The sequence below is a fragment of the Balearica regulorum genome, chromosome 5 (assembly GCF_011004875.1).
Source record: "Balearica regulorum gibbericeps isolate bBalReg1 chromosome 5, bBalReg1.pri, whole genome shotgun sequence".
In the NCBI taxonomy this organism is placed as follows: Eukaryota; Metazoa; Chordata; class Aves; order Gruiformes; family Gruidae; genus Balearica; species Balearica regulorum.
In genome coordinates this window covers 48,689,923-48,716,063 of record NC_046188.1, presented here as the reverse complement: position 1 = coordinate 48,716,063, position 26,141 = coordinate 48,689,923, and the positions used below count along the sequence as shown (strand labels likewise).

The window sequence follows — 26,141 nt, the reverse complement described above, 5'->3', positions numbered from 1 at the left end:
ACCCTGGAGAAACTGAGGAACAGATAGTCAGGTAGACTTGATTATGGTTTGCTTTCCAAAATGTGTGAGCGTAGGTGCTAGAAACCTACATTGCAATGATGATTTCCTACAAAATTCTAGACATTCTGAATTTCCTGTGAGGTAGCTTTAGATGAAGTTAGTAATATAGACCTTTCTCAAGGACTGATCTTACTGAGGAAAGCTTAATTCCTTATCATGATATAGAATGCATTAAGTGTATACCAGCTTGGATCTCCCATGATGGAATTAAATAAAAAAAAATTAACTTAACTGACAAAGATCACATTTAGAGAATGACACTGTCTTTATAAATATTAAAATTACAGCTGTAAGTAGATATGAGTGCCATGTGGATTTCTGACTGGGAGGAAATCCCTGCATTATAAGAAAATTCCAATCAGACCACTGTTTTGGTAATGAATTCTGTTACAAATGATAATGCAATAAAAATAACATTAAAAAAAGCCCTGTAATTTTTACCCCAATCTTGCACGCAAAACTGAAGGGAAATAGTCTTGTATCAAACACATGGAAAACTGCAGTCACCCTGCAAATTACCTGCATGCCAAATTATCTCTGTATTGGCCCTGTACAACCATTTCTGACATAATGTTTGGCTTTGTTTGACTACCACTGTATGTAAACTGTATCTGAAATCTGCAACACCCTCTGCAATTATGAATTTGTTAAAGGGGACATACACTCATTTCCTTCACTGCTGTAGCCTGAAAGCTAAAAACCAGGAAACATACCATGCTTTCAGTAAGCTCTGCTGTGAAATAAACCACAGTCTTCATTGTGGCTTAAATGATTTTAAGGGCATTTTTGCTGGTAGTATGAAATGTAAAAAGAAATGAAGTGTTATAGTGAAAGGTGCTAATGCCCAGGCTGTTGATTTATAAGCATTCAGACCTTGGTGGAAGATGCTGCTCAGATTAAAGCATTCTTCTTGTTCTGGCATATAAATTTTCAAGGCTGCTTTGTGTTGTAAAGAAACTGTGCAGAAGGTGCATATTCACCTTTAAAAGAAAGGCCGTGATATTTCAAAGGGGGTTGTTGAGAAGTTAAGTTTAAAGCTTGGAGTAGAAAGGCAAGCCCTAGTATGTTAGACTAGTCTGAAATCAGAGAGAGAAGATGTCCAAGATGGGATGAAGATCCTCTGCCACGTTGGTGTCACATGGCAGTCCGTCACTCATTTCTGGTTTCTCCTCTGCATGAGAGAATGAGTTTGTACACAGACAAGTCCTAATAATCAGATACCTAGCTAAGTGTCAATGACAGCAAATCTAAAGAGGCTTCCTGCTCCCTAACAAGGAGAGAGTTTAAAGTCTGGACAAAAATCTTGTAGGGTTTTCCTAATTACCACGTGTTGTTCAATGGGTCTATAAACACAAGTGTATTAAAGCATTAGTCCAAATAAGGGGAGAGTGGTATAAAGGAGATATATATATATATATAAAGTCTTCAAGCTTATTGGAATACAATTTGTCTTTTATACATTATATAAATAAATCAATATAAGTAATCTGGCTCAAATAACTACAGACACATAATCAGCTCACTGTATGTGCTAGAGATAGAAGAATCACATGAAGCCATTCCTTATGTCCCCTGTAATGTGATGCCAGCTAGGTGACAAATTGCACAGTGGGATCTTCTCTTACACCTTTAAAGGTCATCTGCCCCCCCCAGAGCTGCTGCTGATAAAGTCACATTAGTAAAAATGAACAAGTGGGGGGTGGGAGGAAAGAGACATCAGCATGCCCAAGGAACGTGTATGGATAAATAACCCTTTTAAGTTGGAAGTTTTTCCTGCAATGTCGAGTTATCATTGTATTCAGTTTGCAACACTAATCAACACTAGATAGACAGGAAATCAAACTGCTTAGTGCTCACGGGGTAAACATGAGGATTTGTATCAAACTGCAGCACTTACTTCCTAGCTAAGCCAGATTGTCCCCCTTGAGCTATTTTCAAAATGCATCAGCAAGAAGGAGGTTATGTAAAAAGGCCTTAAACCATATGTTACCATGTTGTACCCACTTACATCAAATACATTAAGACTGCTTCTAGATGTCTGTGCACTGTACACAACACTTGCATGAAATAAATTTTTGCCTAATTCAAAAATTTTTGCCGACAGGATAACCTGTCACTAACTCCTAATGGCAGAAGCTGATATATAATGTATGCTGGCTATGCATTTTGCTGATTGAATTACCAGGGAAAAGAATACCTGTACATAAAGGAAACATCTCCCTGCTGTGGGAGAACAAGAGTTTAGTGGATTTATCCCAAATATATTCAGTGGACTGCATATGGAGTCATGAAAAAACTCATTTCCAAGATTAAATATTAGTCTATACTACAAAGTCAGTGTTCAGCAGGGCAAGCTAGGACAAGATTGCAAGATATTGAAGGTCAAACTGTCTGCTATTTATTTCCTCTTGATGGCTGACGTAAGACATTAGCTAAGGAGTTCTGGCTACAGCTTTGGCTGTAATTGCTAATGATCAATTTCAAATGGGGCTAATAACTGGATATATTCTATTCATATGTCTGGTAAATATTCTACAGTCTTCATCCAATCTGTGTTTACTTTTTAACCCTGACCTCTTTTGTGGCCCCTTATTTCTGCTCTGTGACATTGAATTGAGTTTTATGCTATTTTTCTAAAGTTTTACAGGTGAGTTTTAAATATATTATTTGGGTTTGATTTCTTTTTTTTTTTTTTTTTTTTTTTTTTTAATAAAAGCTGTTTACAGGAAACACTAACTTCTATAGCTCAGCTGTGTCTTGGATAAAATAATCTCAAATTATGTGTGTAGCCTGGGCAGCTGTAACACAAAGCCTATCAATTCCCAAGGTAACATCTTTTGTTTCTATGGGTTTGCCTAGCTGCACACAGGTGAAGAGAAACAGAGCAGCTTTTCTCATTTTTTTTCTTTCTCTCTCCACCTTACTCATTTTAGAGTGCCATTCTTCAAGTGAGCTGTATTTCTTTCCCAGATGTATTTCAAAAGTTGAAGCGTATTTTAAGCCTGGAAACATGTGTGAACAGAGTAGCTTTGGTTTTATTTGGAGGATATTCATTCAATTCAATTTGCAGTAAGTTTGTGATTGTATTAGTGTGTTGAAACGGAGTGTGATTTGCAGCTTGTAGATTATGCAGTAGCACCTATAATGTCAATAAATATCTGATTAGCCACTCTGGGTAGAACACCTTTTGCCCTTCATTTCAGAAAGATATGCAGTCTCTTCTTAATTAAAACATAGCATCTTTCTCTAGCCAATAAGTTAATTAGGTAATTATATCATTAAAGGGTGGACATTGTATTATTCATTGTAAAAATTGTTGAATCAAATTAAATGGGAGAAAAGATAAATCATAAATTAGATCAAAGGGAAAAAACACTGGGCTGTTATATTTAGGCTGGATTCTGACATGTTTTGAATATAACCTCTCTCCACAGACTGTCCTCCATAGGCTTCAGAATGGCTACTGATGAACAAGAACAAAACAGGCAATATGAAGCTGAGTATGGTACATAAAGTTAGATGAAGGGATAGCTGGTATCCCTGAAATCCTTTTGTGTTGTCTGGATTGAACTTGAAACTACCCCTAAAAGCCACTGAAAGAAAAAGGTGCTATTCAGCACAAAGCCTTTCCTGCATCTCTCAAAACCCCACTCCTATGCTGTTAAAAAGGGTAAAAAAATACAATAGAAGATATAGTCATTTTCTAAAAGCTATGAGCAGCTGTAAGGGAAGTAAATGTAGACATATAGGAATGAATGTGTTTGAAATTAGGTTTCATTTTAGTTTTGTGTTTTGTGCTTTAGTCAAATGAAGACTACTTGCATGATTCTTTTTTTTTTACTAGCAGGTTTTACAGGAAAATAGTTGAGTAGTTTTCAGATGTGACCAGAGGTAGCTTTTTCACTGGAAATGGTAGCTGCTGAGCAGCACGCTAGTAAAATACTGTGCTGTTCAATGTCACTAGCTGTGCTGTAGTTTTGCTGTGGGAAGGGATATGGACATGATATGGAAGCAGTCAATTCCTCTCTGACATGAACTGACCTTCCAGCCTCTAGACTTAGCTTTGAGACAGTCTTAAGGATTGCTGATTATCAAAACCTTTTTTATTGGCTATTCAGCTGAGACATTCACATGCCCCCATTACATAAGATGTTATTTGAGAGTGTTCCACAAATGTGGAATAGATTCTGAAGCTTAGCTGAGTATATTCTGGAGTTTCTGATGAGCAGTGTGTAAGGACAACTATTTCTGCTAAATGCCTGCATGGGATGGCTTGAATCCAGGCTGGTTTAGAAAGGAACCTGCAGCAGGTGGGAGAAAATTCCTGTGGGTGCAGTAGATAGTTGTAACTAGTGGATTTGTCTTCATTTTTATAGGAAAGGGATGACACTTCCTGTGGCATTTTTCTTACAGAAGTTACATATTAGGTTGTATGTCATTCTACAATCTGGGAAGAGCTGATCATAAACTGGAAGATGGACAACACTCCGCTAGCCTTTGGTCTATCACAGAATGAAAACTGGAAAGACATGTGGAAACAGGGCTAGGGATGTGTTTATACATGGAGCAAAAACTCCTGGTCAAAATGAAAGGCCAAAGATATGTAAAATGTGTTGACTTCAGTAACAGCATTAAAACCAACATTTGCTTTCTAGTGTGTGTGGGGTTTTTTTGGTTGTTGGTTGTTTTTTTTTTGGTTTTGTGTGTGCATTTTTTTGTTTGTTTGGGGTTTTGTTGTTGTGGTGTTTTGTTGTTTGTTTTTTTTTTTCCTTAAGAGAGAAAATAGAGAGAGAGAGTAGTGGTGTCTGGGTGACCATGAAGGGGGAAGAACATCCCAATGCATGTGAAACTTGCACATTTTGTACTTTTTTCATAAGTAGCATTATTATTATATATAATAAAACATATCCTGTCCATTGAAGAATAGATACTGGGACATTCCATGTCTTGTATATACACTTGGCACTGCTTTCTTTTGAATGGAAACACAGCAACTGATTTGCATGTAGTATGCTGTAAACAACTGTGAGCTGGTGTTAGCTGAATCTCCCTTGTAGCTTAAACTGGGGGATATTTTTTGAGGACGATTTATTACAATATACGAATAAATGTGCAACATGAAAACAACAATGTCAATGGGCTATGACCATGATATGTGATGATATTTTTGAAGATTCCATTTCCCCAGGAGTTATTGCAGTGAGTGTCATGGATTGAGAGAACATCTGGCCCAGTGGGATGCAACCTGGAAAACTATAAATTCCATTCTGTTCAAAGTTTTACTTTTTAATTCAGTTTTACAAGTAATCCACTCTGTCAACTTTATCATGCCTATTTCCCCTGCTGTGTTTTTCCTTGCTATTCTTTTGGTCTTCTACATGTAGATCACAATCTCATCCAAGAAAGGCTGTGTTATTCTGTATTTGTAAAGTGTTTAGTGCAATGGGGTTGTTTTGAAGGAAAAAGGTGATATGAAGTCTAAGAAAAATCAGTAGTTCATAGAGTCCTGCCTGACACAAAGATGTTCAGATTCTCTTCAGGTCTATATTTAATTTAGCCACAGTGATTCCTACTACTCCATCACTCTTTGCTTGCCAGCACACATTAGTCCTCTTTGTGATATGTGTGATCTCTAGTGTGTATTGCAACCTCTTCTTATTTTTACATTTGCACATGCCTTTCTTTTTCTATGATATGTATTTTATGCTTGCTGTTGTACCTTTTGTTTTGGAAATGGGCCCTATGCACAGAGGAACTGTATGCTAATGAGAACCAAACCACTCAGAATCTTGCTTTTTTGACTGAAAATAGGTTGCATAAATCCTGGCTGAAATCAACATGAACTCAACATTTCTTCTTGTATAGTAGGTGATTTTCATACAATAATCTTTAAAGGACACATAGAGTGGAAACTTATCTTACAGAATGACAGGTAAATTTTACTGTAAAATAATCAATTTCCTTCCTTCAATATTTCTTTTAATAATTTTGAACATCATATATCTTAACAAGAAATTTTCCCAGCCACTGTGATTAACATGCAAAGCTGTTTCTTAACAATATTCACTCTTTTTTAAAAAATGACACTGAGAGCTTAGAGGCTCTTGTTCTTAATTTTTAAACCTACTAATTTCATTGTGTCTGATACAAAGCAGAACATCTTTGCCATAATTACTGTATAAGTTATTTTTTTCCACAAAGTTGTAATTTTCCTAAAATAAGCTGGACTGCTTCAATTATGTAAATCAAATATCTAGAGAATATAATGACTGCATTGGTGAAACACAATAGAACTTAACAAGAAGCCAGCAGAGAGAGGGAGAGAGTGATGGGGAAGGCAAGTGCCCAAATGAGGATGTTTTTTTCAATTAGAACCGCAGCAAATTCTCTACCCTGCTGGTAAACTGGCTGCTGCAGCTTTTCACTCTGCCAGATTTGTTCTTCCCTTGGTGCCAGAGTGCGACCATTAAGATTGGCAGGAAGTCTAGGCTAAAATGAAAGCTAGTGTGCAGAGATTGAGTGGCTGAGAAAAACCAATGGTTTGCTTCTGTTGTTATTTTTGTATATTTGTATTAGAAGCAAATATATAGGCAGCAGTGTCTAAAAGAGCCAAAGAACTAATAATACATTTCAAGTGAGATGTTTCCAGCAATATGAGGTGAAACAATGACTGGGAGATGGAAAAAGGCCATAGTAATGGCTAAAAAATATGTTAATACTCAAGACTGATAACCTGCATCAAATGGCTGGCACAAGGTGGTCTTGATCCTGAAAGTCTGAGAACAGCTGAGTCTTCCATACATACTCCTTTTATGTGCCTCCTCCTATAAATCCCAGCCTTCTCTCACTCAAGACCTTCTCAGAGACCTGAATTACACTGTTCTTAGAATGCATCTGTTTCTATCTCTTTGCTCCAGATGGAATGGTCAGATTGAACAGAGATATACAAAGGTGAAGTAACAACATTGATTTATATTATGAAGTCACTCCACTTTATTTTCCATCCTAATCTTTGTGGGTTTTATTTTGAAAATCTTTTTTAGCAGCTGACACATTCAGCAGAGACTTTCCCTGAACTCTCTTCAGCAATTCCCATTTTTTTTCTAAATAACTATAGCTAATGTAGAAGTTTTGAAAGTTTACTTTGCTTAGACTTCTGGACTTCTGGTTTTTGCTAGTTCTTGGCTAAAATCAGTGTAGAAAATGTATTCTTGTGTGCGTGTAGTTTAATTGCTTTCTGCTTTATACCCCATTCCCTTCCCCAATACTGGCTTTTCAAGAGATACACAAGGTGTATAAGTATGCCAGTATTCTAATATAGATTCTGAAAGCTTCTCACAGTTTTTTAAAACTCAATAGCTGTTTTTTCAATCTTAGGTTCCTTTAGCATCCTATCCTACAATTTTGTTGCTAATACTTTGCTCCTGCAGTGCCTCTCTTATCTCAGTCTGTGACTGTGATACATTATTCCTATGTGGATAGAAAAACTTCAAACCAGATATGTCCTAAAATCTGATAAAAAAAGCTTCAACTCTGTCCATCATCAAAGTGGTTTTCCTCCTCTTGGTCTAGCAATCCCACTTATACTATTACTTTTCCCCCCTTCACCTCATCCTAATTAAATTCTTACTTGTTTTTCATGCCTATGCTTCTTCAATTACCTCTTTCAAAACAGTTGTGTTCTTTACTAAGGGAAAGTACTTTCCCTCTGGCCAAAGCAGCTGAAGAAAGCACTAGCCTTCTTACAGGGAGATGCGACAGGTAGTACCTAACACAATAGGATTAATGGCTGTTCCATATAAGAACAAATATTTTGTGGGCAAAGAATCATAGGATAGCATTATTTGCATTAGTCCTGCTTGTAGGTCAACTACATTTCACTTGGCCTTTTTGGGTGAAAACATAGAGGTATATTGATTAGAAACTTTCCTTGCATATTCCCTTACCTTGGTGGCTGTGCTGAAATATGAGATTGCTTATTGTACTTGATTGCTTAATCGTACAGAAATCAAACAGCTTTACATCATTTTGGGTTCCAGCAGAACAGCGGAGACCAAGCATCACAATCAGACTGTAATTGCTGACAGATAATAATCTTTCTTTCCTTGGTATTGTAGGTCAGTTTATGTTCAGACAGATGTGTTTTATGGCGATTGAAAAAGAAGGGGTAGTAGGGATTGTGCATAACGTAGGAGTAAGAGAAAGAAAAATGACAAGATTAACAAATTAAATATAACAGATAAATACTTCAGTTTTGTACACATACGGATAGCCATGAAGCACTCTCTCAAGTGTTGGAGAGAATAGAATGAACAGGCATATTTACATGTTTATTGATTTTATTTTTATATTTTCCAAAGTTGGTAAGTTAGTGGCATGATAGTGCCACTTGCTAGTCCACAACACATTTTGCAAGGCTTGCTTCCAAGATTAAATGATTTTATTACCATAGTTCAAAACTGTGCAAACGACTGTTTCAGGGGAAGCTTTACTAATAACACAAGTGCACAGAGGAAAAATAGCACTCATAATGGCATTCAGCAGCACATGTTACAGGTACCTTTTGTAGGAATTGTCAGCAAAGTTGAATTATTGTCATGATCCTTCAGCATATGAAACAGGCTTTAATCTCTCAGATATCTGAATTTCCACTATATAGAGGAAATATTAGATCCTGGTTATTCCAGCATATAAGAGGAAAAAAATCTTGCCCTTTAATTGTATGCACAAATCCTATCTGAAATAGTAGGTATAATTCTGAAGGACAGAACACAGTGGGTTTTGGCTGTACTATTGTCGCAGAACAGCTACAATATAAGACAATTATTACTTCTTCCCTATCAAATGAAGCCTTGGATAAGATATTATTGTCTTTGAACTCCTTTAAACTCTATCAAAAACAAGACTGAGCTAAGCAGACCACAATTACTTCATTTACCACACATGGTTTCATCTGATTTGCTATGGACATCAGTAGGGGGACCTTCAATTACAGCACAGATAACAAGGTTCTATGTATTGTAGTTGAATCTAAGTACCAAAAGACACATAACAAAAATCGAGGAAAACTCACAAGAAAATGCTATCTGATGATATATTTGCCCTGATATATCCTGTCTCCGCTGTATGTTGTTCCTAACCAGGCTTCAACTAATTAAAAATGTGAGAAAACAAGAGTTTAAAGGACCAATCTTCTTCAATTTAAGAAAAGTAAAAAAATATATTTAAAAAAGTGTCCTGAAAGAACTGCAAGTGAATGAATCATCACAGAGAAACTATTACACAGAAGTCTAGGTGCTACTGCTCATTTCAAGAACGCCTGTGGATAAAATAAAGAAATAATATTTTAACTCAGACAGAACAGGGGAAAAGATAACTCAAGTTTATTGAGCCAGGTATAATGACAAAAGATGGGTGAAGCTGCAGCTTCATTTGCAGTTTTTCTTGTTATAACTTGGGAAATTATAAAAATCAAGAGTTTATGGGATTAAGTGAGCTCATAGTAGCAGTCCATTTTATGATGAATCCGGCAAAATCCTTCAGTGATATCTAGCTTAACTAGATGGAATTTTATGCACTGTTAAACAGTGTAGAAGCTCTTTAGAAACCTATGAAAACAATTTATCCATCATTAGCGACACATAAAAACAACTGTGGACAGCTTTAGTGGTCTGCTCATAAATGCTGAAGAATGAGGGCTCAAAAACATTGACTTAGGAACTGACACACTGGAAAACCTGCTGGACTCAGATTTTTTTTAAAATTTTATTTATTTAATTTTTATTTTAAGATGGAAGTCTTTGCTGGCCATTTGGATTCTCCACATGAAGAAGAGAAGCTGCAGGCTCAGCATGGTCTTTTCACACTCATTCTGCCTTTTCTGCATGTTGTACTTTGAGACATGACAGAATTGCAAGGGAATATTACTGATCCTTTCTCTTTCTTCAAATCTGTATGAAAGCATTCCCAAGTGTTCCACCTGGTAGGAATATTAAGACTGGCAGCTTTAGCAGAGCTCTGCTCTCATAATCACAATCAAATGATCTTCCTTTTTCCATTTGCACTGTGAAATAAAAAAAAAAAAAAAAGAGTTATCCTCTTTTCAGGCTTACAATTGTACTTAATGTCACAATATTCCCCACAATTTCCTATAGCCTGCATTTTCATAGATATGTGCTATACATAGCATTACTATAGGTTTGACATACTGTTGTTTGTACACAAACAATTCCAAATCAGTTAGGAACAAATCATGAAAAGAAAAAATAATCCACTGGAAAACATTTTCTGTTACATCTGTTTTCACTTCATTACAAAAGATATTTTCATACATGCATGCACACGCACGCACAAACAAAAATAGCTTTTGCTTTGTCAGAATATGGACTTCTACTCTGAAATAAAAAAAAGAGAGAGAGAGTACACTCATGGAAGAATTACTAACCATTTAGTTTCCTTGTTTATTTTGTTTAATATTTATGCATAAAAGGCACTTCATACTTCCTAGTCCATCTTCTTTCTCTTCTCTGGATCCTGCAGTGAAATCATAATAAAAAAGAGGGGGGAAAAAAAAACAATTCCAGCAAAGACAATTAGTCCATTTTACTGGCATTGGTCTATCACTGCTGAATATTTAAGAAAATGTGTGTTTACTGTCATGGCCTCAGGAGAGGTGCATTTTGTTTCCAAAAGCATCCTGCAGGACAACCATCATATAATCCTACTTGAGTGTCCTTTAGTGCAGTGTAAACAGTGTAATGCAGGAGATTTATTACAAAATAGCAACACTGAACTGTTGTGATTTCAATCTATTTAACAATCTTGAGGCTTTTTAAGGTAATGCATCAAACAATGTTTTACTTTGTTTGCAATAAAAAGTGGGTCCTGGGACTACCAAACTACACTTTGCTCTTCTGTGTATAAAGAATCCAGCCCTTTTGCACAGACATTGGTCTCAAATGAGGTGATTTTAAATGTCATAATGGAACCGAGCATATGCTCTTTTAGCTAGGCGATACCAGTCAGCTGATGTCAGAGAGACTGTCCTTGACTGGGATTATGACCACGTCTTGACGGGACATGGTTCTATTCTTGCAGTCGGTGCAGCTCTTCAATAAGGTGGTCACATACAAGGCACATATGTATGTTTTATCAGCAGAATGAGTAGCACACATTTTAGTGTCTGCCCCTTCTTACATACTGTTATCACTGGGAGCCTATTTTTGGAATTTAAACTGCTCGATCTGTGCTTAATTTGCCCCCTTGTGTTTTATACATAACTCTGAAGAAAGAATTGCAATAAAAAGAAAGAGAAACAAAGCTTCTGTTCTGTTCCTTCCCCTTGAACAAGTGATTAAAATGCACATACTTCACAAAAGACCTTGCTGCTTCTTCTGCTCACAGATAGGAACATCTTCCGAGTCAAATGTGCCTGTTTGGAGATGTTTTATAGTAATCCGCTTACTTCTATTCCCTCCTCTACTTAACAGTCCATGAAGAACTTGAGAATCTGTGAAAGCGGTGTCCTTCTGAAGCTTCTTGCTCCCTGTAGTGTAGGTCCCTCTGATGTTTCAGCCCTTGACTCTGTCACATACGCACAGCAGATAATAAAAAACCAAGTTGCTTTTCTAGAAAAGTCATGGCTCACTGATCTCATTAGGAACATACCTTATTCTTTCTCGGCAGATCCTTTGGCTCTGGCCCTTGAAGCTGTTTGAAATTCTTTGGCAGCTCAGGAGGGAGGCTGAATAGTGTGATATTTGTTCGCTCCTCATTGCCAGTCTGACAAGTGAACAGCAGTTCACCAGAGTTCAAACATCTGGCAAACAGCTCGCTGCAGCTCTAAGCTGTCACACATTAATAAAGACCAATTGTTCTGTCAAGAACATGTTGAGAAGTTTAAAGGAAGAGAAGAGCCAAGGGGAAAAGTGCTAATTAAAAGTATCTGTATGGAGCTGTAGTGAATAAAAGATGATTAATTTAACTTTCTTAAAGGTAAATCTATGTTACAGCATCAGGCATGAACTTTGTTTAGTCTAACAGAAGAGAAGAGACTGCCACCCTTACTCCTGTTGAATAACACCTTATTCACTGGATAGTTCTGTGGGATCCCTTTGGACTCTGAGATGTATTTCTGTGGTTGATGTTAAGAGAAGATGCAAGGGTACATTTCCATACTGATTCTTCCTCTAATTTTAAAATATACTAATCTGCTTCTGAAACAGGACAGCAACATATCAATCCTCTTTGTTCATGTCTTCAAACTCTTTGCTGCTCATTATCTGTCAATACGCTATACATTATATATTACACAGTACATCGGGTTTAAAATATGCCTTAAAGAGAAGCATGTGGAGAAGGTCATGAAAAACTCTCTATTTATGTTTCACAGACAATTCATACATTTTCTATTTCAAGAGATCTAACATTTGCCCCATCACTTTCCAAATGTCAGTTTCTCTGCTATTTTCAAATACATGGCTTTTGTACTGCATTGCAACATTAATTTTTAAAGAAAAATCCATGGTTTTGTTTGATACAGGCACAATATTTTAGCTTTTAATTCCATGTCTCTGACCACTTCTCTTTCTAACAGCTTATAAAAGAAGAAAAATCTCCAACGAACAGATTCTTCTCTCTTTGCTTCAGAGAGGATGAATTCAGAAACATCTTTACATCTGGAATAATCTTGTAAAACATGCTGATATCTTAGGAATGATACTAGGAACAGTCCATTCAAGAATTCCCTTGAATTTTGCCCTTCAAGAGTGAGAGATGAGGGTGGCTCATGCCCTGGAGTGTGCATGGACAGGAGTGATGGATGGGGGAAGAAGCGCTTGTTTTTCCTGCTTCTGCTGTGAGAAGTGGGGAACCCTAACGCTCAGCACCCTACGTGTCCTAAGATATTCTTGTCAGCAGTAGCTGCTGGCAGGGACCTGGCAAGGGCCATTGAGACCAGGATCATTTTGCAGTCTGCTGGTCTGGGTGAATGCCTACTGTTCTGCACCTAGAGCTAACCTTAGCGTTAAGCAACTTGAAACAGTTTTTACACAACATGTCTGAATAATTAGAGGATTTCATGTGGAAAACTGAGGTCTTTTGGAGAACAGAAATGGGCAAGGTACCTCTAAACCTTTGGATCACGATCTGAAACTGTGGTTTATACCAACTGGTAGGAACGATAATTTTTTGACAGTTAATACTCTACTTGTAAACAGGTTTTTTGGGAACAAGCTGCTCATCTTACAAATACCCACATTGGTCAGTGCACTGCCAGAGAGAGACTAAAGGCTAGAAAGACACGCAATATAATGAATGACTTAGAGATTTCTTTGGAGGCATAATACAGAAATTTACATTATTACTACAAGTGGTGTACTAGTGCTCAGAATACAGATGTGCACTTCAGTAAGCTCTTTTCACAGATTTTTCTTTAAAAAGCAGTTTAAAATAAATGCGCAGTCTACCTGCCAATAAGTTTTCACAGCCAAGACTAAGCAGGGGTGATTCTCTGCATAGTATTTGTCATCATTGGCCTTGTGGTAATTAATCCATCTGTCCATTGCAGCTGATCCTCTGCATCTGTTCCACAGATCTTTGCTGAATTGCTGGTTGAAGATGAAGTGCTTAGATGTGGAAGGAAGCATACAGCTCTTCTTGGAGCGGCTTTTTGTCAGCTTTCCTATTGCTAACCTCACATCTGCTTCAGCATATAAGACAGCTGCATGAGGTGTCTTCACCATGAGCTTTTGAAGGCATTTGAGATGCATGGTGAAGGGTCTAGAGAACAAGTCTTATGAGGAGCAGCTGAGGGAACTGGAGTTGTTTAGTCTGGAGAAAGGGAGGCTGAGGGGAGACCTTATTGCTCTCTACAACTACCTGAAAGGAGGTTGTAGCGAGGTGGGTGTTGGTCTCTTCTCTCAAGTAACAAGTCATAGAACAAGAGGAAATGGCCTCAGGTTGCACCAGGGGTGGTTTAGATTGGATATTGGATAGATTAGGAAAAATTTCTTCACCAAAAGGGTTATCAGTCACTCGAGCAGGCTTCCCAAGGAAGTGGTTGAGTCACTGTCCCTGGAGGTATTTAGAAGACGTGCTTAGGGACATGGTTTAGTGGTTGGACTTGGCTGTGTTAGGTTAATGGGTGGACTTGATGATATTAGAGGTCTTTTCCAACCAAAACAATTCTATGATTCTGTGAGTGCTGGGGTGAGATGGGGGCACAGTTGTTCCAGGCTCATTGGGAAACAGAAGTTGCATGTTTCTGGTGGGGAGAGTCCAAAGCCTGAAGCACCTGTGCTGCTTGTGGGTGTCCCCTGAGGCACTGCTAGGATGCCCCTGTGGCAAGGTGGTGTAAGTAGGTCGTCAGTTTGTCCCTCTGGCCATCGTTGGAAGACTATTGCAGGACAGTGTAGGTACAACCTTGTGTCTCTGTCTACCAAATGGGAAGAGGATAAACTTCCCTATGTTGGGAGAGGAAATGTCCCAATACAATTGCAAACTCTACTATGACAATAGGTGCTATATTTGTTCATAAGCTTCATTATAATTTGCCACTGAGTAGTCCAAATGTTTATTACAGTCCCAGAGGTGAAACTTTACTGGGAACAATTACAGTTTCACAACAGTGTAGATTAGGGGTTCCATTTCACTTCAAAATAGCAATATTCTTTTGTAATAGTACCTAAATATGACGTATCATTTTAAAATGAGAACTGGAACTATTACAAGTTGCAATTCATTGTGAAACACATTGGATGTATTGTATTTGAGTGATCTATTTCTCCTCATTTAACACTGTAAACTTGTTAACTTGAGTTTCATTTCCCCTTCATCAGTTGTAGTGTGGGGGACTTTGAGGTAGTGATCTTTGCTGTATATGAATGCACTAAAGCAGGTGGATCAAATCAATTTTAATATGGGAAACTAACAAAAAATGGCACAGAAGTAGTGATGTCTTCAAAAACCATATTGCTAAGAGGCCTATGGCAGACTTCTCTCCAAGATTTTTCTGTAGTAGCTGTACTGGTACCAGAGAAATTCTCTGGTAAATTACAATTCATTATGGTTTTATGGGGCTATTTTCCCCCTGGGTATCCTTAAGTTTTTATAGAGTCTCACTAAATATCGTGGTTGTTTACAGTGTTCATCAACACAAGTGGTGGCAAAATAGTCTTCCAGCACATGATTCACAATGTTATTGCTGTTGAAATAATGTGTCTTCTCACTTTCTGATGGGCTGATTTTCTTCAGTGCATCTAAAGAAGGGTAGATGATCACAATATTGAGTGTAGGGTAAAAGAACACTGTGAGTGAAAGTTACTCAACAACAGCAGACTTTAGAAATCTTGGAAGACCAGTTCTTTCTCTAACAATAATAATATTGTTGACGATGATGTAAAGTTCTTCTACTGGATTTCTAAGGTGATTATATTCAAGTGTCCCAACAATTCTTTATTATGCTCTGTATATAGCAACGTTTAATCCACAGCTTTTGGAGTGTCAGAAAATATATTTAACAAAGTAGCTATGTAAGTTACTATTTAAGACGTAAAATGACTATAATAAAAAACTGGGAAAAGAAAGCATATGAAAAGATGAAATTTACTATCTAGTATAAATAAGTGAGCTGACAGAGCATCTTCTAAGAAATCAGTACTGTGGAGGCAGCCTCATTATTTTATTATGAAATTACTCATATTGCCATTCTTGAGATTTAATTTTGCCATACACTTTAAGGTTCTATTAGCCACCCTGAATTATTTTAATGCAGGACTTCACACTATAAATTTGGGAGAGAAAAAACCTAAAAATATAGTCTGTGCTATATTGTATATTTGGTTCCAACTTGAAATATACAAGTGAGACATGGGAAGCTGTTAGTAACCAGTAATAAATTTAAAGGATCACGGTAGCTTTAAAGAATTCAGGCTTGGTAGAATGTGTGCTTTCACTGTCACAAAGCTAAAAGGAAAATCTCTGCCTTGGAACCCCAAAGGATTAAAATTATTTCGAGCAGCAGGGTTTAAAAACAAATTTATTTGCAGTTTGGGGAAGGTTGACCATTTTGTTCAAGAACTCCATTATGTAACTCTCTAGTTCTCTATTATATCACTCTATAGACAAACATATCTCTGTAAATTCAAGACTGCAGTAATTGAAATCAGGTAGTCAGATCTTCATCTGGTGAATTGATACAGCACTGATGATTTCAGTCTGGGACCTTTAGAGATTAGTAAAAGAATGGAAAATTGAAAGGTTAAAACTACTGCTCTTGGAATTGAAGTTGCTCTCCTAATTGTTGGTGATTTCCTCTAGCAGTATAGAAATATTTATAATAACTGCACTAAAATACTGGACTATTCAGTCTCAGCTAAGGGAAGCTGATAACAGTTTTTTTGATGTTTCTAAATCAAAGGTATCTAAAAGCACATCAGGTGAAAAAGAAAGTTGAAAATGAAGCAGAGATAAGGGATTCAAAACAATTTCAGATCTACACACTCATATTATGTCTTGGATCTAGTCAGACTAACCCTGCTGATAAAAGGTAAATGGGAAATAGATTTGGGAAGGCAAATCCAAAATGAAATTTGGCATGATTATTTTTTAGGAAGTATGTGTGTATATATATAACTCCCCCTTGCCCACCACATATTTCCTCACAGACAGGTATCCCATAAAGTTTGGCATGCTTCATGTAAAAATGAATACTGCTCTTCAAGAGGCACAAGTTTATTGTTTATCATTTGCACATAAAACAATTGGTTTACACTTTTATTATTGTCTCAGAGATTCCTGGCCTCCACTTCTCCTTCCTGTTCCTTCCCTGGGCTCACAAAAATTGTTGGTTTTATTATGTGCATCAGAGCCACACATTTATGTCCACATGACCCCTCCAAGTCCCCAGGTGTGGCCGAGCAGGCAGGAACTGCTGCCAGCAGGAGAAAGACCTTCCCACAGGTGCCTACAGGAATGCCTCTCCCACACCCCCTTTCTATCTGCTTACTCTCACTCTTACATCCATGTAGGTTTCTGTCCCTCTGGGAGTGCCAAATCATAAATCATCTGTGTATGTCATCCTTTTCTAACTGAGGGTATGAAAACCCCTGCAGACATAGGAGGAGAACATTAACTGACTATTGACAATTACTTTTTGGAAGGGTTTCCTGGCTGTACTCACAAGATGCACCAATCAGATTTTGTACCCATGATTTTGGTGAATCCTTGCAGGATGCTTCCCTTAAATGAAACCATGTGAATCTTTCTTCTTGAGAAGATGAGGTGGCACTCACCCCTTGTGAGGTGTAAATGCCAGAGGGGTTACTGCTTGCATCACTTCCATGGGAAGAACTGCAGGTTCTAGAGTGTGTCTTTGTTATGACTGCAGCTAGAGGGGTCGGTGACCACTAGTGTGCCCTGCCATGTCTTGATAAAAGGGATTTTAAGCACCTAATGGTCATTTAGTGCAATAAAAATAGCACAAGATGAAAACTCCTCCTCTTACAGAGTAAAAAATACATGTTTTAAACTGAGTGTCCAACACCACAAATATAAACCATTAGGGGGACCCCCTGTGATACAGAAAGAGTTATAAACAGATACACTGCAGTATTTTTATATTACTTTTGACAGAAGTATAACCAGAGCAGTATATCTTACATTTTTAATCAATTTTCCATTTTATAGCCTCGTTTTTGGAAGTAGAGCTGGAATTCTGCATAGCCATCATTCTGTGCTGTTGAATGATTTCTTGGATTTTCTTTGCTGTAACAAAAGTCATAACTAGTGAGTGTGTCATACTTATTTTCTACTGATTGCTATGTAGCCGTTAAGCATGTTTTTATATAGATGAAAATCTTGACATCATATTAAAATGTAAGTAGGCAGAGAAAGTCTTCCCTTGCCTGAGCAGCATGTGTTGTTTGGAGGACCTCAGAGCCAAGCGCTCTGCAGTTACGCCGTGGTTCCTTGGCTCATACTCGTGCAATGTGCTCAGCCAGGAATGAGCAAGGCTGAAGCATAAATTCTGTATATGCTGGGAGAAGAGAACTCAGACCAAAGAAGCTTTAACTTCGTGGAAGGCAAAGCTACCTGAAAGGCTGATGCTGCAGCCTATGCAGAGTCTAGCCCAGAACTTGGAGGAAAGTGTCTGTCTGAAGGACACAAACATTTCTGCTTCCCAATGGCTGCTTTCTTTCCTCATAGTTGGTGCAGAACAGATACCATGTACTTGCTGTCATGGTCCTTCTCACCACTAGGAGCGGAAGCCACCTTTCAGCAGGGTTTACAAGGTATAATATTGTCAGCTTTAGTTACATGGTTAAATTATGATTTAGATACTCCTGTTTTGCTGTTGGGTTAAATTTCCTCTGTAGTTTTTTCTGGATGTTCTGGGCTAAACCTAATTATCCACTTCATTTGATCAATTCTTTAGAAATGGAAATTTACTGAAATCACTGACATCAGCATGGCATCCCACTGACTTGATGGACATGGGTTATCACTTCCTACTTATTCTTTCTATTTTGATCTGTCATTTAAACTATTAATGAGCTGCTAAAAAATTATAACATCTCCCTAACTTTATCAATACTTGGAGTTTTATTGGGTGTTTCTACTTCAATTTTCTTCCTAGCAGCTGGTATAGTGCTGTGTTTTGGATTTAGGATGAGAATAATGTTGATAGCACACTGATGTTTTCAGTTGTTGCCAAGCAGTCAAGGACTTTTCAGCTTCCCATACTGCCCTGCCAATAAGAAGATGGGGGGCATCCAAGAAGCTGGGAGGGGACGCGGCCAGGACAGGTGACCCAGACTGACCAAAGGGATATTCCATACTGTGTAATGTCGTGATCCATATATACTGGGGAGTTGGTGGGGAGGTGGGGCAGTTCAGGAAGTAGCTGAGAATCTCCTTTGGGTGGTGACAAATTTGCTGTTATCACGTTTTGTATATTTTATTATTGTTGTTGTTACTGCTATTATTATTATTAATTATCATCATCATCATCATCATTATCTTCCTTTTCTGTCTTATTAAACTGTCTTTATCTGAGCCCACGAGTTTTCATTTTCTTTTTTTTTTTTCTTTTTCATTTTCAATTCTCTTCCCCATCCCACTGGGAGCATGTGTGTGTGAGTGAACGGCTGTGTGGTTGTTTTAACTGCCTCCCAGGTTAAACTATGACAAATGCTGATAATTAAACATTATATAAAGTCTAGTAGATGTAATCTGCTACAGAGCTCTCTGAAAACATCTATATTCACTTTCAATGTTGAGATTTTTTGGCAGTAGGTATTTTAAATACATTTCTAATTAAATATCAAATACTGTCATTTTCAACATGCTCAACAGTTCCTCATCTTCAGCAAGTAGGGGAAGACACTAACAGATTTAACTTGTACTGCGTCACAAAATGAAGGAAGACGAGATATAGTTACCGGCTACAGTTATATTTTTGGGAACACTGGAGTAGGGAAGGCACTGTCTAAGCCAAAGAATGATACTGATACAGGAACAAGAGATTATAAAAGTGGTTATGATGAACTTGATCTGGGTGTGAGAAAGCTTCTGAACATCAGAGTGATGTTATTTCCAAACAGGGTAGCAAACAACAAAATCTGAACTGATTCAAATGTGGAGCGTGGGTTCCCTGAGAGCTTTATCCAGCCAGGGACAAACCACCACCAGTGCTCACCAGATCCACAGCAACTTCCTGGTACCAGCTGCAAGGGGCTGGAGGAGGCTGGGAAAAGGCCATGTCCTTCCCCTGGACCCCAAGGGGAACTGCTTTGGTCACTCCTCTCCTTTTTCAGACTGTAACCCTTTGTATGACAAGGGTACATTCAATAGTGGAGGTGGCACTTAGGCACCAGAAGTGTCCCTTCCAGTCCTACATTCTTAGGAGCAGTCTTCTCTCAAGTCTTAGAGGTCTTTGGGTGTATTCACAATGATCCTGGGCCCTTGGAAATGTTTTTAAAGGCTTCAGCAGTAGTCAGGCACCTAGTGAGATTTGCAATGGAAAGTCAATGAACACTCCAGAACAGAACATCTTCCCCCTGAAGTCACTCCTGGCTGTGAGAACTTTGAGAGGATGATTTCATGTGACAGTGGTTGCATTTTGCACCTGTTTTACATATGCCAAGATGACTGTGCTGTGTATCAGGCAATACCAAATCTGCCTTTTGTGTGTGCATGTTTAGACAACTAGATTTTAGAGCTTATCTATAAAAATTCTTTCATTCTTTCTTGCCTCCAAAGGGCAGAATTCTTGGATAGCTTATTATCATTAAAAACATAGACTTCACTGAAACAAAATGAGGCAAGTAGGGTCCTCAGAACACAGTGATGGTTATTATTTTTGTTGTAAACCCATTTTTTTACCTCTTTTGGAATTATTTAACCCCTCTCAGGGGCAGTGAAAGGAGTGACCTGAAAGTGTGAGATGTCGATGCACTGCCAATGGATATTTTTTTTTCTTATTGCTGTGCTGACATGAACTCAGCAGATATATAAAATACAATGTTCCAACCCATTTCACCCTCCAAGTTGGAGTGAGGTATGTTCATTTTCACTCTCTGCACTCACTGCCTGTTCTTGGTCAGAGAGTCAGAGCTCATGTTGCTGTACAATCCTGAGCTTCTTTTATGAATTTAGCTGGAATGCTGCTAGTGATCTTTCTTCATTGCAAATTTTAATCTTGACTTGCAAAATCAGAAGCTCTTTCCTGGCTGCACAGATGATTACCATACTTCAGGTAAAGTCTCAGATACCCTGAAGTATCTTGGATAGGTTCTCACAATATCCTTTTTCAGTGATTCTTTTTCATTACCACGCTTGGTGTGCCTTTTTAATTCTGCATATTGGCTAGTGACAGATTAATTTTTTTGACTGCATAGTGGTCAGTCTGTCTCTGATTCTATTTCTTCTTGTATTTATCCTTTCTACTGCCAGAGAACCATGAGAACCAGATGAAAATATTTGCCCCATTTGGATCCTGAGAACAGAATCTGCTGTCAAGAGAAAAGTGTACGGAGAAAATTCCAACAACAACAACAAAACCAATTATAATTTATGGACAAAATGAGCAGCAGGTGTTTTTTGGAAGACTGCAATGCCATCACCTTCTTGTTTTCTCCTTTTCAAATAGAAATTAGAAGCAAACCATAATCTCTGACTCTAACTCTCCCGAACGGAGCAGAAATTCCAAGATCTAAATTTTTGTTATGGACTCCTCCTCTGATTGCTGAGCTAAAGAAAGTCTCAAATTTGAACTAATTCACATTTGATGAATGAACCTAATTTTGAGTGAATCTTTTGACTAACTCTTCTTCATCTGTATTTTGAGTCTATCATCTGGTCTTTTTATAAGATATTAAGTTTGATGGATATCAGCCTACTAAGTGGCCTCTATCATTATAGAAAGTGAATCCCTTGAAGACATGAATAAATTCATTCTTCTCTGGCTTCCTCTTCTACCCTCACTTTACATATGGGAAAAAGAAGTGCAGAAAAATTAAACAACTTTCTCAAGGTAACATAGGAGTTTGGTGACAGGAATTGATCTGATTTTCTACATCCTAATTCAGTGTTTTGAATGCATGACCAATCTTTCTCTCTGTTTTCATCTGGCGAGATATTTTGAAAGAATTTTAAAAACCTGGGATGAAATTTTAAATTGCAGTTGTCCCATCTCCTTCAAACATTTTGTTCTTATTAAATATCATTGGGATGTGCTGGTTCCTCAGAAGCCCAAAGCAGCTTATTATTTTAGTGCAGCCTGGTCAGTAGTTCCTTACAAAACAAACTACTTGCAGTTAGCAGGAATTTGGGAATCTGATGCTGAATTCCCAGTGGAGATATATAATTTGGCAAGATCTCATGGTTTTGACTGGCATTTTTAAAGCAGAAGCCACATTTTGGAAAACTTTAATATTGACCTCTCACTTATAGCTGTTTCAAACACAAGTAATCTCCAAAAGATATCATTGTACTCTTATTTACTCGTTAGTTTGTAAGAGATTTTAGTACCCTTTTCATTCACTTTTAAAAGTTATAAATATATTTTATTGCTTTTTTGTTTTGTTTTGTTTTTTTTCTGGTTAGTGTATTGATCAGTTTAGTGTAGGGATTCAGAAACTTTGGGCGTCATACTAAATGAAACTAAAAAATTGGATTTCCCTGTATTTGTAAATAAGCCAGATCCTCTTATCAGTCTTTTACTTGACTTGCTAATAAATGGACTGTTCCATTTGTGTTAACTGAGAGAAGAGGCAGGATAATGGAGAAATTCTTGAAAAGAGCATTTCAGATATGTCATGGCAAAAGATGACAAGCATCACATTAACATTTACAGAGGAAGTAGAAAGAGACGACAGAAATGACCTAAGGAAAGTTTAGCTGCTGTGGATCATTTGTTGCTTATGGCTTTACTACAGTGGAACAGAGGTTTGTGGGAGTCCTTTAAATCAGGCTAAGTCAGATTCCTGTTCGGTGACTTTTGGATCATTTCCTGAAATGTTCTGTTTGCTGAACAGCAAGCCAAACCTTTCCAACTCTGTGCTGGAAAGTCCTATATTGTACTGCTGATGTTGGTACGTCGTGTCAAAAGGAGATGAGGGAAAGTTTCCAATTCTCACGAGAGCATTTCACTCAAAAAGTTGAGTTAGGGTGTCAATCATGTGACCCAGCCAACTTCCATGAGCAATCCTCTACTTCCATATTTGCTAAAAAGGAATTGTAACAATCTTTCCACCTTCTTTTCTGCCATTGTGAGGCTGCTCATTTCTTTCCTTGTGGTGGCTGATATTATATCAAACTTCAGATATTGTCACATTGTGGTGGGTTGACCCTGGCCAGCAGCCAAACACCTACCCAGCCTCTCACTCACTCCCATCTCCTGCAGGATGGGGAGAACATAGAAGAAAGGTGAGAAGACCTGTGGATAGAGATAATAGTGATTTAATAGGGAAAGCAATCGCTGAGCACACAAGCAAAGGAAAAAAGAGGAACTCATTCACTGCTTCCCATTGGCAGGTGGATGTCCAGCCAATTTCTAGGAAGCAGGGCTTCAGGATGCCTAACAGCTGCTTGGGAAGACAAATGCCATAACCATGAACATCCCCCCCCTTCTTCCCCTTTTCCATGAGGTTTTATTGGTGAGCACAACATCATATGGTATGGAATATCCCTTTGGTCAGTTTGGGTCAGCTGTTCCAGCCGTGTTCCCTCCCAGCCTCTTGCCCGCACCCAGCCTGCTTGCTGTGGGGGGAGGACGGGAAAAGTGAAGGCCTTGGTGTTGTCCAAGCGCTTTTCAGCAATAGGCAAAACATGGGTGTGTTATCCACATGCATGTGTACAGCCCCAGATACAAAGCACAGCACCATACAGGCTGCTGTGAAGAAAGTTACCTCCATCCCAACCAGAACCGGTACACACATTTATCACACACAGAAGTATGCTAATTGCTTTTCTGAGTATTTTTCATAATACCTTCTTCTTCTGAACCTCAACATTAAATTGGTCACCTGACTTTAATAGGCTTCAATATATTATATTGATGACCTGACTTGAATAGACTTCAAGAATTTGAAGAGAACATATCACTTTCAAATACCAATTAATCTAGTACAATTATTTCTAGTGTTCCAAGGCTAAAACCACTCTTCCTTGAATATCATTATTGCTTAATAAATTGCATACTTTCCTTTTGAACAATATTAAATAATTGCCCCTCAAATTTGCAACTGGATGACTGTTCACATGATGCATAATGCCTTATGAAATACTAATTGATTGCTTTGTGCAGTGTCTCAGTGGAATAATTGCTTGTTTAGTGCAACACTTTCATTGAACAAATGCTTATTCTTTGCATTTTGCCTTTGTAAAATAGTTTTCCTTCCACTGTAATATTATCAGAAAGATTTCTGGTTTGGAATAATTGGACCATAATCTATGATATCATTTAATTACTGAAGCATGAGCTATATAGCCACTGGTTTTGGGTTTGGGGTTTTTTTTGTGTTTGTTTTTTTTGGGGATGTTTTTTGGTTTTTTTTTTTGGGGGGGGGGGGGTTGTCTGCAGTCAGTTTTTATACCTATCCTTTTAAGATACTTCATGTTTATATTTTCTGCTGCAAGATTTGTCAAAAACTGGCTTATCAAACCAATGCTGTATTGCCTCTCTTAGAAATCAATACTTCCAGGTTTGAAGGAAGATAGAATAAAGGCAGGGATCATAAGGAAAAACTGTCTTCCCATTTTTTTATTAACATAAAGAATTGCAATAGAATTGTTTCTGGTTGGAAGTCGTCATCCCTAAACTTAAGTAGTGGTAACCAGCATAGAAAAATCTGCAAAGTCTAGATTGATTTGGGCTCCTGCAGAGATTTGGTTGTTGAACAGTTTGTGTCCTGGTGGAATTCCTGTTGATGTACCCAGGTGAACAGTCAGGTTCATGAGACATGTTTTTCCCTTGGTAAATCTCCTTGCTTCCTATGTAAACCTGAAGTAATGCAAAAGTAAAAGGGTGGTGTAGTCTGCATATACACACTGAGATATCCCCGTCATGTCCTGATGGGATGCAGGAGAGGCCCACAGCCAGAGTCAGTATTTGGAAAATGTTTCCAGGTCCCGTAGCACAGATCTAGCATCTGTGAGCTGAGTTTAAACATGTTCTGGAGGAGCAACATGAAAATAGCTTGGAATAGGAACCTGAGAATGAATCTGGCTATGAGAGACTCCCTGGATAGTTTCTGGTAAAGATGATATGCCTGGTGCTTTTCTTAGACCCACATGCAGGCTGTCAGGACTGTGGAGTTGATAACTAGAAGATTGTACCACAACTGTATTTTTGTATTCAGGAAGCAACATGTTCAAATTCCCATACATATGTTTTGACTTAATAATGTATTTTTAAATATTGCTATGAAATGAAGGGCTTAGTGGGTTCCCTTTGCTTAAAGCTAAAATTCCTTCCTTTTTGAGAGTGTAAAAAGAGCTGTATGGAATTACGTCCTCACTGAGCTGATTATAAAGTAGATCATTAAATCCCTAAATATTTGGCATGCGGTTCAACAATTGTTTATTTGTCAAATGTATTTAGAATTTTTTCCAAAAATGTAATTATGTTTTTCCTAGGGAAAGATTAAACAAGAAAAAACAAACATTGTAACCCTGATTTAGCAGAAGACTTATTTATGAATGATAAGGTGGTAGTTTTGCTTTGCATGGTACTTCAGTTAGAAACCTGCTTGCTATGTTTCTTTCCCTTTACTTATTTTCATTGTACCCAACCAGCTGCTTTTCAGCAGTGATACCATCTGGGCTAAGTGGGACATATTCTGACAATACATTTCCAGTTTGTATCCACATACAGACAAAACAAACCAGAACACAACAGCCAACCATTTGTGAAAATTTCCTGCTGGGATTAATTCATTACAGATGCATTTAGTGACACACAAGACACAAAATATGAAAAGAGTTCCACCTAATCTCTCAGAGATTTAATTCTGAAGTCAATAGTGGGTATATTCTCACATCAGTGATTTGTATACGATTCCACCTTTTTTCTCTGTAGATAAATATGTTTTGATTACTTTGGCAAGTTCAATATTAAGTAAATGAAAAGGCATCAGTGAATAAGTGATCAGGAAAATACAGATGATTTGGAGCTGAACACTGTAATTCACAGATCCTACATTTTAGTTAAGTGTGCTCTCTTATCTGTATTACAGTATGAGAACAACCATCATTATTTCATATGCTGATAAGGAGGAAAACAATATTTCTTTTCACTGTCCTTGGGGTATGTAAGGATGTTTTTAAGTTTTGAAAAAGAAAGATTGAAAAATCATTTTCCCAAAGAAAGCCATTTAGAAATACATTTGCTAGTAAGAAAATAATCTAGTATTTTAGCTTTGTTGTCAGACTATCACAGCCAAAAAGGCCAAAAAGTAAATTACTGAGGACATCTGATCTGACTTTTCTTCTTCTTTATATGACATCATGCTCTTTAGCTAGAATACAAATTCTGTACATACTATACTAGATGATCTTTAAGGTTCCTTCCAACCCAAACC

General features: G+C 37.7%; 1 long non-coding RNA gene across 1 annotated transcript; it reads right to left on the bottom strand.

The window, feature by feature from the left end:
* Positions 1-8,395: 8,395 nt before the first annotated feature.
* On the bottom strand, positions 8,396-11,853 carry LOC142601925 (uncharacterized). The gene is made up of 4 exons (XR_012835502.1): positions 11,728-11,853; positions 11,429-11,643; positions 10,505-10,593; positions 8,396-10,123 (listed from the first exon to the last, which is right to left on the bottom strand). It is a non-coding gene; the product is annotated as an uncharacterized LOC142601925 (long non-coding RNA).
* Positions 11,854-26,141: the final 14,288 nt, after the last annotated feature.